This window comes from Zingiber officinale, chromosome 7B (assembly GCF_018446385.1).
Source record: "Zingiber officinale cultivar Zhangliang chromosome 7B, Zo_v1.1, whole genome shotgun sequence".
NCBI lineage: Eukaryota > Viridiplantae > Streptophyta > Magnoliopsida > Zingiberales > Zingiberaceae > Zingiber > Zingiber officinale.
The window spans coordinates 44,346,713-44,358,999 of record NC_055999.1 but is presented as its reverse complement, the minus strand read 5'-3'; positions in this window follow the sequence as shown (position 1 = coordinate 44,358,999).

Here is a 12,287-nt window from a genome sequence, read left to right as displayed (position 1 = left end):
GAAAAGGTTCAGACCTTTGTACAAAATTTTTATGCAGTGGAACCTATAGGTTTTCCGAGTAGCAACCAACAAGGTATCGCTCTAGGGGTTTTGCCTCTGTATTGGTATTTAGTTTAATTATGCACATGTCATACATAATTTAGGCGGGATAATAGTAGGATGTGCTAACTTTGTGGATGTAGGATCCAACTATTATGGCTTTTAGTTATTATGTGTGTGATTGGACCCTTGGACATGTCAAGGGCATTTAATGTGTGTGCATGATTGTATTAAAATACAGCAGGAGCTGTATTTAGTTTTATTAGGATTTTATTTTTGATCTAGATACATGTACATTCCTTTTATGGAATATAGGATCAAAAATGTAAAATTCTATTTATGTCGTGGATCGAATCTTGCAAAGCGTGGAACCTTCTAAGGACCAGAGGCGCAGCGGAACTAGGAGCAAGATGGATGCGACAGCTAGACCCGGTGGCGGTGGCCAAATATGGCAGCAGCTTGGGATGACAACACACGGAGGACAATTAGAGATAAAAGCCATAATAGTTGAAAATTAAATTTTCTATCTATTGCTTTTATATTGTGTTGTGTGTGCATGTTAGTTTACAAGTTTAAGTAGGCTAGCATAGTTAAAATTCCTCATTTATAAATAACTAAGTGGGAGAGGGATTTTTAAATAAATCCCATGGTCTCCATTACTGGTTTGTAAGTGATGCAAACAAGCTTGCGCGTTGGCTCTGAGTGCCTTCCTCCATAATGGATGAGCTTGTTTGCGGATCACTAGAACAGACTTCTATTTTTGGATGACTATAGGAAGTTAATTAAGAGCGTGTGATCTTCCCCAACGGAAGGGGCATAATCTTATTAATGGACTTAGTGTCAAGTAATGGTATACACTTAGACACATCTAATAGTATCCTCCCCAACGGAGTCACTGCTATTATTTGTGTGACCAAATGAAACCAACTATTATTTTTATTTGTCAAAAAGTGAGGTTGACAAGATAATAAAATTAATGGGTTAAAACCCTCCTTTTACAAATGTTGAATTTGTATACGTCCACACTAACGTTGCATACAAAATTCACGGTGTTATGAGGTGTTGGTTAATTTAAAATAGTATTGTTTGAGGAATCAATATTATTCTAAATTTAGAGTTCTGACCAAAAGTTATTTGTGATTCTTAGGATGACTTTCAACCCACTGTCGATCATACTTCAACAAAATAGACTTACTGGACCAAATTACATAGATTGGAAAAGAAACCTGGATATTGTTCTGACTGCTGAAAGCTATAAATTTGTCTTATTGAACCTTGTCCTGATGCACCCACTGGTGAATCTACCCAAGAGGAGATTGAATATCATAAGAGATGGGTAAAGGCAGATGAGATGGCGCGGTGTTACATTTTAGCTTCAATGTCAAATGTATTGCAACATCAGCATAAAGATTTACCAACAGCTTATGATATTATGAACAATCTCAAGGAACTCTTTGGTCATCAGGATAGGGCTTCTAGACAAGAAGCTATGAGAAAGATAATGACAGCCACCATGCAAGAGGGTACTCCTGTAAGGGATCATATCCTAAAGATGATGGCTTATCTGAACGAGATACAGATCCTTGGAGGAGAAATTGATGGGGAAACCCAGATCGATATGATCCTCCAAACGCTACCTAGAAGTTTTGAGCAATTTCGCCTGAATTATAATATGAATAAGAGGATTTATTCATTAGGGGAACTACTGACAGAACTTCAAGCAGCAGAAGGATTATTTCGTCATAATTCTCAAATTCACTTTGCTGAAAATGGTTCTACTTCTAAACCGAGAGGAAAGAAGAAGAAGAAACAAGCTGGCTCAGCAAAGAAAGTGAATAAATCTCAGAGTACGGGATTTAAAGCTGGAGTGAAGAAGCCGAAGGGCAAGTGCTTCATCTACAAGCAGGCAGGACATTGGAAGGCGGACTGTCCTCGTAGGAACCAAAACAAAGGTATATCTCATGCTCTAGTTGTTGAAACATGTTTAGCGGTGTTATCTACCAGCACCTGGTGTGTAGATACGGGAGCCACTGATCATGTCTGCAATTCCTTGCAGGGGTTCCAGGAAACCCGACGACTATCTGAAAGAGAAATTACCGTCTACATGGGCAATGCTACTAAGGTGGCAGCTGTTGCAGTGGGAGACGTCTACTTATCTTTTAGTAGAAATAAAAATTTGATTTTAAGAAATTGTCTTTATGTACCCAGTTTTAGAAAGAATTTAATTTCGGTTTCTAAACTATTTTTAGATGGATATTCAGTTTCTTTCAGTAACGATGTAGTTATTAAAAGAAATAAAGTGATTATCTGTTCTGGTGCATTAGTTGGCAATTTGTATACTTTAAATCCAATTTCTTCCACAAAGCAAAACATGGAAATTTATAACTCATCTTCTAATTCTAATAAGAGAAAAGAACCTTCGCAAATGAACCAAGCATATCTTTGGCATCTAAGGCTTGGTCATATTAACTTAAGTAGGATTCAGAGGCTTATAGCCGATGGACTTTTGAGTTCATTAGAGTTGGAAAATTTTCCAACTTGTGAATCCTGCTTAGAAGGTAAAATGACCAAAAGGCCGTTCAAGGCCAAGGGGTATAGAGCCAAAGAAGTATTAGAATTGGTTCACTCTGATTTGTGTGGTCCTATGTCTGTCCAGGCAAGAGGAGGTTTTGAATACTTTGTCTCTTTTATAGACGATTATTCAAGATACGGATACATTTACCTAATGCGCCGCAAGTCCGAGTGCTTTGATAAGTTCAAAGAATACAAGGCTGATGTGGAGAAACGACTAGGTAAAAGTATCAAGACACTACGGTCTGATCGTGGTGGCGAATACCTCTTAGGAGAGTTTAGGAATTACTTATCAGAGGCCGGGATTCAATCCCAATTGTCTGCACCTGGTACACCCCAACAGAATGGTGTAGCAGAACGAAGGAATAGGACTCTTATGGAGATGGTTAGATCGATGATGAGTTATTCAGAATTACCAAATTCATTTTGGGGATATGCTCTGGAAACAGCAGTATACGTTCTGAACTTAGTACCTTCTAAATTAGTTTCTTCTACTCCTATAGAATTGTGGAATGGGCGAAAACCCAGTCTAAGACATATTCGGATTTGGGGTAGTCCAGCACATGTGCTGAAACCAGATGCTGATAAGTTAGAATCCCGTACAGAAGTTCACGTGTTTGTAGGATATCCCAAAGGAACGAAAGGTGGTTTATTTTATAGTCCTAAAGACCAGAAGGTCATTGTTAGCACCAATGCCCAGTTTTTAGAAGAAGACTATATAATGGATCACAAGCCCAGTAGCAAAGTTGTTTTAGAAGAACTTAGAGAGGACATGTCTACTTCAGTACCAACAGTACAAGATGAAGTACCACAAGAGACTGCAACACGTGATACACAACCACAGACAGTGCCTCGTCGTAGTGGGAGGGTTGTAAGGCAGCCTGAAAGATTCATGTTTTTGGGAGAGTCTTCAGACTTGGTCCCGGGTAAACATGAACCTGATCCACGAACATACGAAGAAGCACTCCAAGATATAGATGCAGCATCTTGGCAAAAGGCAATGAATTCTGAAATAGAGTCTATGTACTCTAATAAAGTCTGGGAGCTTGTAGAACCACCTGATGGTGTAAAAGCCGTTGGATACAAGTGGATCTACAAAAGGAAAAGAGGGACAGATGGGAAGGTAGAGACCTTCAAAGCTAGGCTTGTTGCGAAAGGGTACACTCAGAAAGAGGGAATCGATTATGAGGAGACCTTTTCACCGGTAGCCATGCTTAAGTCTATCCGGATACTCTTATCCATTGCTGCTCATATGGATTATGAGATTTGGCAAATGGATGTCAAGACGGCATTCCTTAATGGAAGTCTTGAAGAGAACATTCATATGAAGCAACCAGAAGGGTTCATTGAAAAAGGCAAAGAGCATCTAGTCTGCAAGCTCAATCGGTCCATTTATGGACTGAAGCAAGCTTCAAGGTCTTGGAACATTCGGTTTAATGAAGTAATCCAGTCGTACGGATTTATTCAGTGTCCGGATGAGTCTTGTGTATACAAGAAGTGTAACGGAAACGTGGTGGTATTTCTTGTACTATACGTAGATGATATTTTGTTAATTGGCAACAATGTCAAGGTATTATCAGACGTAAGGGTATGGTTGTCCAAACAATTTGATATGAAGGACTTAGGAGAGTGTGCACACATTCTAGGGATCAAAGTGATAAGGGATCGCAAGAAAAGAATGTTGTGTCTGTCCCAAGCTTCATATATAGATACAATCCTTGCTCGTTTTAGCATGCATGATTCCAAGAAAGGTTTCTTACCTTTTAGACATGGAGTAGCTCTATCTAAAGAGATGTCTCCAAAGACGTCTAAAGAGATAGAGGACATGAAAGCAGTTCCTTATGCTTCGGCTGTAGGAAGCCTAATGTATGCAATGCTATGTACGAGACCTGATATCTGTTTTGTCGTGGGCATGGTCAGCAGATATCAGAGTAACCCTGGACAAGGACATTGGACTGCGGTAAAGCATATATTAAAGTACCTGAGAAGGACTAGAGATTATATGCTAGTTTACCAAGCAGACGATCTGCTCCCTGTGGGTTACACAGATTCAATCAGATAGGGATAACAGTAAGTCTACATCAGGCTATGTGTTTACTTTAGGAGGTGGAGCCATTTCATGGAGGAGTGTTAAGCAGAAATGCGTTTCAGACTCAACCATGGAAGCTGAGTATGTAGCAGCCTCTGAGGCAGCTAAAGAAGCAGTATGGCTCAGGAACTTTCTAATGGACTTAGATGTGATTCCTGGTTTGCCCAAAATCATCACAATTTATTGTGATAATAGCGGTGCAGTTGCAAACTCGAAGGAACCACGAGCCCATAAGGCAAGTAAACATATAGAGCGCAAGTACCACCTGATACGAGATATCGTGAAGCGAGGAGAAGTTGTCATCGCCAAGATTGCATCAGCGGATAACCTGGCAGATCCTTTCACTAAGGCCCTTCCGGCAAAAGCTTTCGATCGGCATGTGGAGGGAATGGGAATCAGATGTATGGTAGAAGATATGGCAACTTAGTCATTAGTATAAGTGGGAGATTGTTGGAGTGTATACTGAAAGCCTAAGCTTTGTAAACATTCATTATGAATAAAGAATCACATTTGGTCTAATTATCTACATTTGTTTGTAGTTGTTCATTTAATTTATATTGTAGATAACATAGTATGTGGTGTCACAGACAGAAGATGATGTTATCAGTACCTTATAAATTATAAACAGTAGCTCACGACCAGAATGGAAAGGAACAAACCATTAGAAGGTCGTAGTGTAATTAGGTATTAGTTTATCTTGACTATATAATTACACTAGTACACTCAGAGTGTATTGAGTAGGACCATTTGAGGTCGTTTCTTTTATACTGACTTTATAAAGGAACAAAGACCTCAGTTATTATGGAAGTGTGTGCTCTTAATCCTAATATAATAACAAGCACATATGTTTGATATTTATTTCTTTAATTTATCAATGGGTGAGATTTAGTTCGATGAATCAATAAACCCGATAAGTTGGGAAATGGTATCACTTATAGTGTGTGTTGTTGATTATAGAAGAAAACTGTGTCCTAGAGATACTAGGTTGATAATGTCCCCAAGAGGAGCTCATAAGGATTGTCATGTTAAACCCTGCAGGTGGACTTAGTCTGACATGACGATAAGGTTGAGTGGTACTACTCTTGGACTTAGACATTAATTAAATGAGTTGTCAGTAACTCACTTAATCAGTGGACATTCAATATCTTAAATACAGGGAGACTAACACACTCATAATAAGAAGGAGCCCAAAAATGTAATTTGGGATTGGTGCGGTAGTTCAATGATAGTTCTCTAGTGGAATGAATTATCATTGGTAAAATTAAGTTGTGTGTTCGGGGCGAACACGGGATGCTTAATTTTATCGGGAGACCAAAACCAATTCCTCCTCTCGGTCCCTATCGTAGCCTCTTATTTATAGAGTTCTATACCCACCTATACCCACCTTCTAAACTCACCCAATAGGGGCCGGCCAAGCTAGCTTGGGAACAAGCTAGGGCCGGCCTAGGTATAAAATTGGGTGGCCGGCCCTAGCTTGAACCCAAGCTAGTAGGGCCGGCCAAAATAAATTAAAAAATAAATTTAATTTTAATTTTTATTATGTGGTAGATATAATTTAAAGAGAATTAAAATTAAAATATCTCTCTTGTAAAAGATTTACAAAAGATTAAAGAAAGAGATTAGATCTCTTTCCTTATTTGTAGATTGGAGAGATTTTTTATTTTCTCTTTAAAATTATTCACATGTTAATAAAATTAAAATTATAGATATTTCCTTTTATTAACCATGAAGAGATTTTTAAAGAGAAATTTTATTTTTTAAAATTTCCGAAAACAAATAAGGAAAGTTTTAATTGTTGATTGAAACTTGTCCAATTTGCTTCCTCTTGATGTGGCCGGCCATTAGAGTTTATTTGGGAAATTTTATTTTATTTTTCTCAAATAAATCATGACAAGGAAATTAAGGAAATTTTATTGTAAATAAATTTCCTAATTTGCCTAGGCCAAGGAATATAAAAGAAGGGGTAGGGGTGCCTTCATGAGACACAACCTCTATTGTTTTCTCTCCCTTTTTCCTTGGTGTTGTGGCCGGCCATTACCTTCTCCCTCTCTTCCTCTTGTGGTGGCCGAATACTTCATCTCTCTTGGAGTTCTTGTGGTGGCCGGATACTACTTGGAGAAGAAGAAGAAGAAGGAGAGAAAGCTAGCATCTCTTGGAGCTTGGTTAGTATTTTGATTTTCTTCTTTGGTAAAGTTCTTCATTTGTGGCCGAACCTTGCTTGGAGGAGAAGAAGGTGGTTGGTGGTTTCTCATCTCGGTAGATAGTTGCCCACACAACGTCCGAGGTTAGAAGAGGAATACGGTAGAAGATCAAGAGGTTTTTCTACAAGGTATAACTAGTAATTTCTATTTCCGCATCATGCTAGTTATTTATGGAAATAATACCAAATACAAGAGGCTTACGTTCTAGAATTTCGAATATGTTTTTTCGAAGTTGTGTTCTTTTGTTTTTTCTTTTCCTTGTGATTTGATTGTTCTCTTTGGTTAACCTAAAGTTATTTTAGGAAATTAAATATTAGCTTTCTATTAAAGGTTTTGTCTAGTCGGTGGTGGTTGCTCCCATATCCAAGAAGGCCATGTGCCTCGCCACGTCAGTACTGGGAACCTTTTATGGAAATTAATATTTAATGGAATTAATAACTTAAGGAGACTTGGGTCGAACGTGTTAAGTTCCGTAGGAGATCCAAGTCAAAACCTAAAAGAACAAATAGATTAAGTTTTGGATCAAACGTGTTAAGTTCCGCAGGCGATCCGAAATTTAATTTAAAAGAACACATGGTAGCTAGGAAAAGGTTCAGACCTTTGTACAAAATTTTTGTATAGTGGAACCTATAGGTTTTCCGAGTAGCAACCAACACGATAAAGTTGATCAGCCGATCAAACCATAAATACTCATCAATGCACGAAGATTAGATCTCGACAAAGAAGGAAAGTAAGGTGTTCAGTCGACTGATAAGAGGATTAGTCGACCGAACGACTTTTCGGTCGACTGAACAAGACTTATAAAAAGGGATTCTTGAGGTTCAAGCCGAAGTAACTATGCCATCTATTCTGAATTAGTTCTCTATTCATGCTCCTGCTATTCTGTGTTCCATCTTCACAAGCAAGTTGCTCCATCAAGAAGTGTCGATGAGCTTCACTTCCTATTCTTTGTTATAATTTTTATTAACTTGCATTGCTTTAATTTCAATAAGATAGTAGTGTGTTACTATCTTCTAGTTACATTGTATGAATTACTTCTTTCCGAAGATTTCAAAAAGAAGAGTTATAGTGAATTCGCCAACGGTACAATCAAGGATCATAAGTCTTGGAGTAGGAGTCGACATAGACACTGAACCAAGTAACCACCTAAGTCACCCGTCTTTCTTTTGATATCTTATTTTCTACTATTTTACTTTGATATTTGTTTTACAAATCAATACAAAAAGAAAAGTTTTTTAACAAGCGATATTTACCCCCCCCCCCCCTCCCTCCCTCCCTCGCTTCATCTCGATCCATCAATTGGTATCAAAATAGGTCGCTCTGAATTAACTTAACCATTTTTTGAGCATTTTAAAAATCTTTTCTTTTATTTTTGTTAAAAAGGTTTTAATCTTATTTTTGTTATATTCTCTTTTCTCCTTATCTCTCACTTATAATCCCAAGACAAGAGTCTTCGAAATTCTTTTTGTTTCTCAATTGTTGTTGTAAAAATTGTTAAAATGTATACTAAAAGTCTAGCTTTTTGTATAAACATTTATTTTGAAATAAGAATCACATTAGTCAAATGTCTACATTTATATGCTAAATGTAGTTGTTCATTTAATTTATATTGAAGATAACATGGTATGTGGTGTCACACAGAAGATCATGTTATCAGTTCCTTATAAATTATAAACAGTTGCTCACAACCAAGATGGAATGAGACAAACCATTGGAATGGTTGTAGTGTAATTTGGTATTAGTTTATCTTGACTATAAAATTATACTAGTACACTTTGACTGTATTGAGCAGGACCATTTGAGGTTGTTCTTTTTATACTGACTGTAAAAAAGAACAAGACCTCTGTTATTATGAATGTGCATACTCTTAATCATGATATAATAACAAGCACCTATACTTAATATTTATTTCTTTAATTTATCAATGGGTGATATTTAGTTTGTTAAATCAATAGGCCTGATAAGTTAGGAAATGATATTATTTATATGGTGTGTTGTTGATTATAGAATGAAACTGTGTCCTAGTGATCTAGGTTGATGATGCCCCCTTGAGGAGCTTGGATTGTCATATAAACCCTACAGGTGGACTTAGTCCAACATGACAATAAGGTTGAGTGGTACTACTCTTGGAGCTAGATATTAATTAAGTGAGTTGTCAGTAACTCATTTAATTAATGGACATTCGATATCTTAAACACAGAGAGATTAGCGCACTCATGATAATAAGGAGCCCTTATTGTAATATCGGATTGGTGCGGTAGTGCAATAATAACGCTTTAGTGGTATGAGTTATTATTCATGAACTTGAGTTAGGTGTTCTGGGCGAACATGGGAAGCTCAAGCTCATCGGGAGACCAAAACTAATTCCTCCTCTCGGTCCCTGTTGTAGCCTCTTATTTATAAATCCTTAACCAACCTTAAGGGCCAGCCACATCCTTGCTTGGAGCCCAAGCAAGGGGCCGGCCAAGCCAAGCTTGAGGCACAAGCTAGTGCCGACCAAGATTTTCTTGGTGCCCAAGCAAGGGGACGACCATATAAGAAGAGAAAAGGAAAATTTTATTTAAAATAAAATTTTGATGCTATCCACATGGTTTTAAAAGAAAGTTTTAAATTTTTAAAATCTTTCCTTGTATAGCTTACCACAAAGGTTTAAAAGAGAGATTTGAAATCTTTCCTTATTTGTAGTTATTTATAATGTTTAAAAGAAAGATTTTAATTTTTGATAAAACTTTCCTTTTTTGTAACCATGATTTAAAAGGAGTTTTATTTTAAAACTTTTATTTTATAGATATCCACAAAAAGATTTAAAAGAGAAGATTTTAATTTTATAAAACATGCCTTTTATAGCTATCCACAAAAGGGATTTTAAAAGAGAGATTTTAATTTTTGTTTAAAATCTTTCCTTGTTTGGACATGATGTGGCCGACCATGTAAAGGAATAAAAAGAAGTTTTAATTTTTTGTTTTAAAACTTTCCTTTTTTACATTCACCAAGGATTATAAAAGAGAGGTAGAGGGTGCCTTCTGGTAGAATAACATCTTTTGTTCCTCTTCCTTTTCCCTTGGTGGTCGGCCCTCTTCCTTCTCTCTTCTCCTTTTGTTTTCTTTCTTGGAGGCCGATGGTATCAAGCTTGGTTTTCTCTTGGTGGTCGGTTGCTTGAAGGAGAAGAAAAAGAGAAGGAAGCGCTCTTGTCTAGTATCCCTTGGAAATTAGTTGGTGGCCAAAACTTGGAAGCAAAGGAAGAAGCTTGGGTGAATTTCATCTTGGTAAATTGTTGCCCACACGATGTCCAAGAGAAGGAGAGGAATACAACAGAAGATCAAGAGGTCTATAAACTAAAAAAAAGGTATAACTAGTTATTTGTTTCCGCATCATAACTAGTTCATCCTTTTGTATAGATCTTGAAAAATCAAACACAAGAGGCTATCGGTTTTAGGTTATCGTTTTGTTATCGATTTTATTTTTTTATTTCATGTTTTGATATTGTGCTTATATTGAGGTCTTTGTAGTTAAACATATTTTACTATAAGAAGTTAAATATCCGATTTCTTTGAAAGACTTTGTTTAGGAAGTGGTGGATGATCCCATACCCAAGAAGGCCTAGTGCCTCGCCATGTTTAACCTGGAAGTCAATCTTTGAAATGGATATTTAATTAACTTCTGTAATATGGTTTAACTTAGGAAGATCACATCAGTCAAACTTGGAGTAAAAATATTTAATATTGTTTCCAATCCAAGTTTAACTTCTGAATGATAATTTGGATTAATAATGTTAAGTATCGTTTGCAATCTAAATTTAACTTCATTAGAGCACATGGGTAGCTAGGATAGTTCTATGCTTATACAAATTTTTGTACAAGGGAACTAGAACGGTATTCTGAGTAGCAACCAACAAAACAAATGACACAATTCGAGGGATATTCCACTGTACGCTCTCCTCTATTCGATGGAAGTGATTTCCCATATTGGAAAAAAGGATGAAAGTTTTTTTTAAAAAAATGGACATTGACCAATGGCTCATTATTCGATGCAGCTACACATCACCAATCAATGACCTGGAGGAATGGAACAAAGAAATAAAGAAGAAATTACAAATCAATTTGAAGGCACTCAACACTTTACAATTTGGATTATCAAAATAAAAATTAAATCGAGTTAGCCCCTTCGACAATGAAAAAGATTTGTGTGATAAGTTAGTCAAATTATATGAAGGGATAAACAATACAAAGGTAATAAAGCATGATCTTTTATTAAATTCACTACTAAATATTAAAATGCTAGATGGTGAATCGGCAAGTCAACTACACATGAGGATTAAGGACATCCTCAATGGACTATATATCATCGGCCATCAACTTGAGAATCATGATTTCATCAGGTATACACTTAACTTATTCCCTCGAAAAACTCCTTATAGGCATCTATTGTAGATGTCTATAAAGTTGCGAAGGATCTTTCTATTATTAAATTAGATGAACTATTTTATAAATCAACATTACATGAGCAGATTAACTTGAGTTAAATCGAGAAAGGGTTAGCTTTGTATGCAGGACCAAACAAGGAAGCTAAGCCCCAATCAAAACTAGAACAAAAGTACACTACAACAAAAATGACTTTTCGCAGTACGCAAATTCACTTTCCGCAGCGTGCATTGCGCGCTGCACAATTAAAAGATGTTGAAAGTCCTAGATTATCTGCAGCGCGCAATGCACGCCGTGGAAAATATTATCCGTAGCGTGCAGTGCATGCCGCAGAAAATAGTATCTGCAGCGCGCAATGCGCGCCATAGAAAATAAAATAAAATCAATTACAAAATTAATGAAAGTCATAGTTTTTCATTATACCAAAACAAAGTCTGAAGATCCAAAACAAGATAAAAAAAATCTATAACAAACTAGCTATTACATAATCTTGTTAAATTCTGCTATTACAAACTGACTATTAATAAAAGTCATAGATTGTAAGAACATATTTGAAGAGAAAAACATTATCCTGTTAAATTATGAAAAAATATAGTGAAATTTAACAGTACTTGTCCACTATACTTTTCCCTTGTTCAAGCTTCTTCAGCAATTCAAATGCTTGATCTAGTCTTCCTAAGTAGAAGTTAGCCTTTGCCTTCAAGAGCCAACGCCAACGATATAGAGGAAAAAAATACTACAGAAGTTGCATAAAAGCCCAGAAAGAACCACATCCACTCATCACTTTGTTGTCTCAAACTCTATATCGAGCATTGGTCTTCAAGGAACAAGCCCAAGGTTCTGCATCACTAAAAACACATTGCATAAGATAATGTTGCTTCCTTTGATTTAGTAAGCCTATCCAAAGCCCTATTGTCATCCTGTAGCTTTGCAATCTGCACAAAAAAATAGAAGAAACTCAAACAA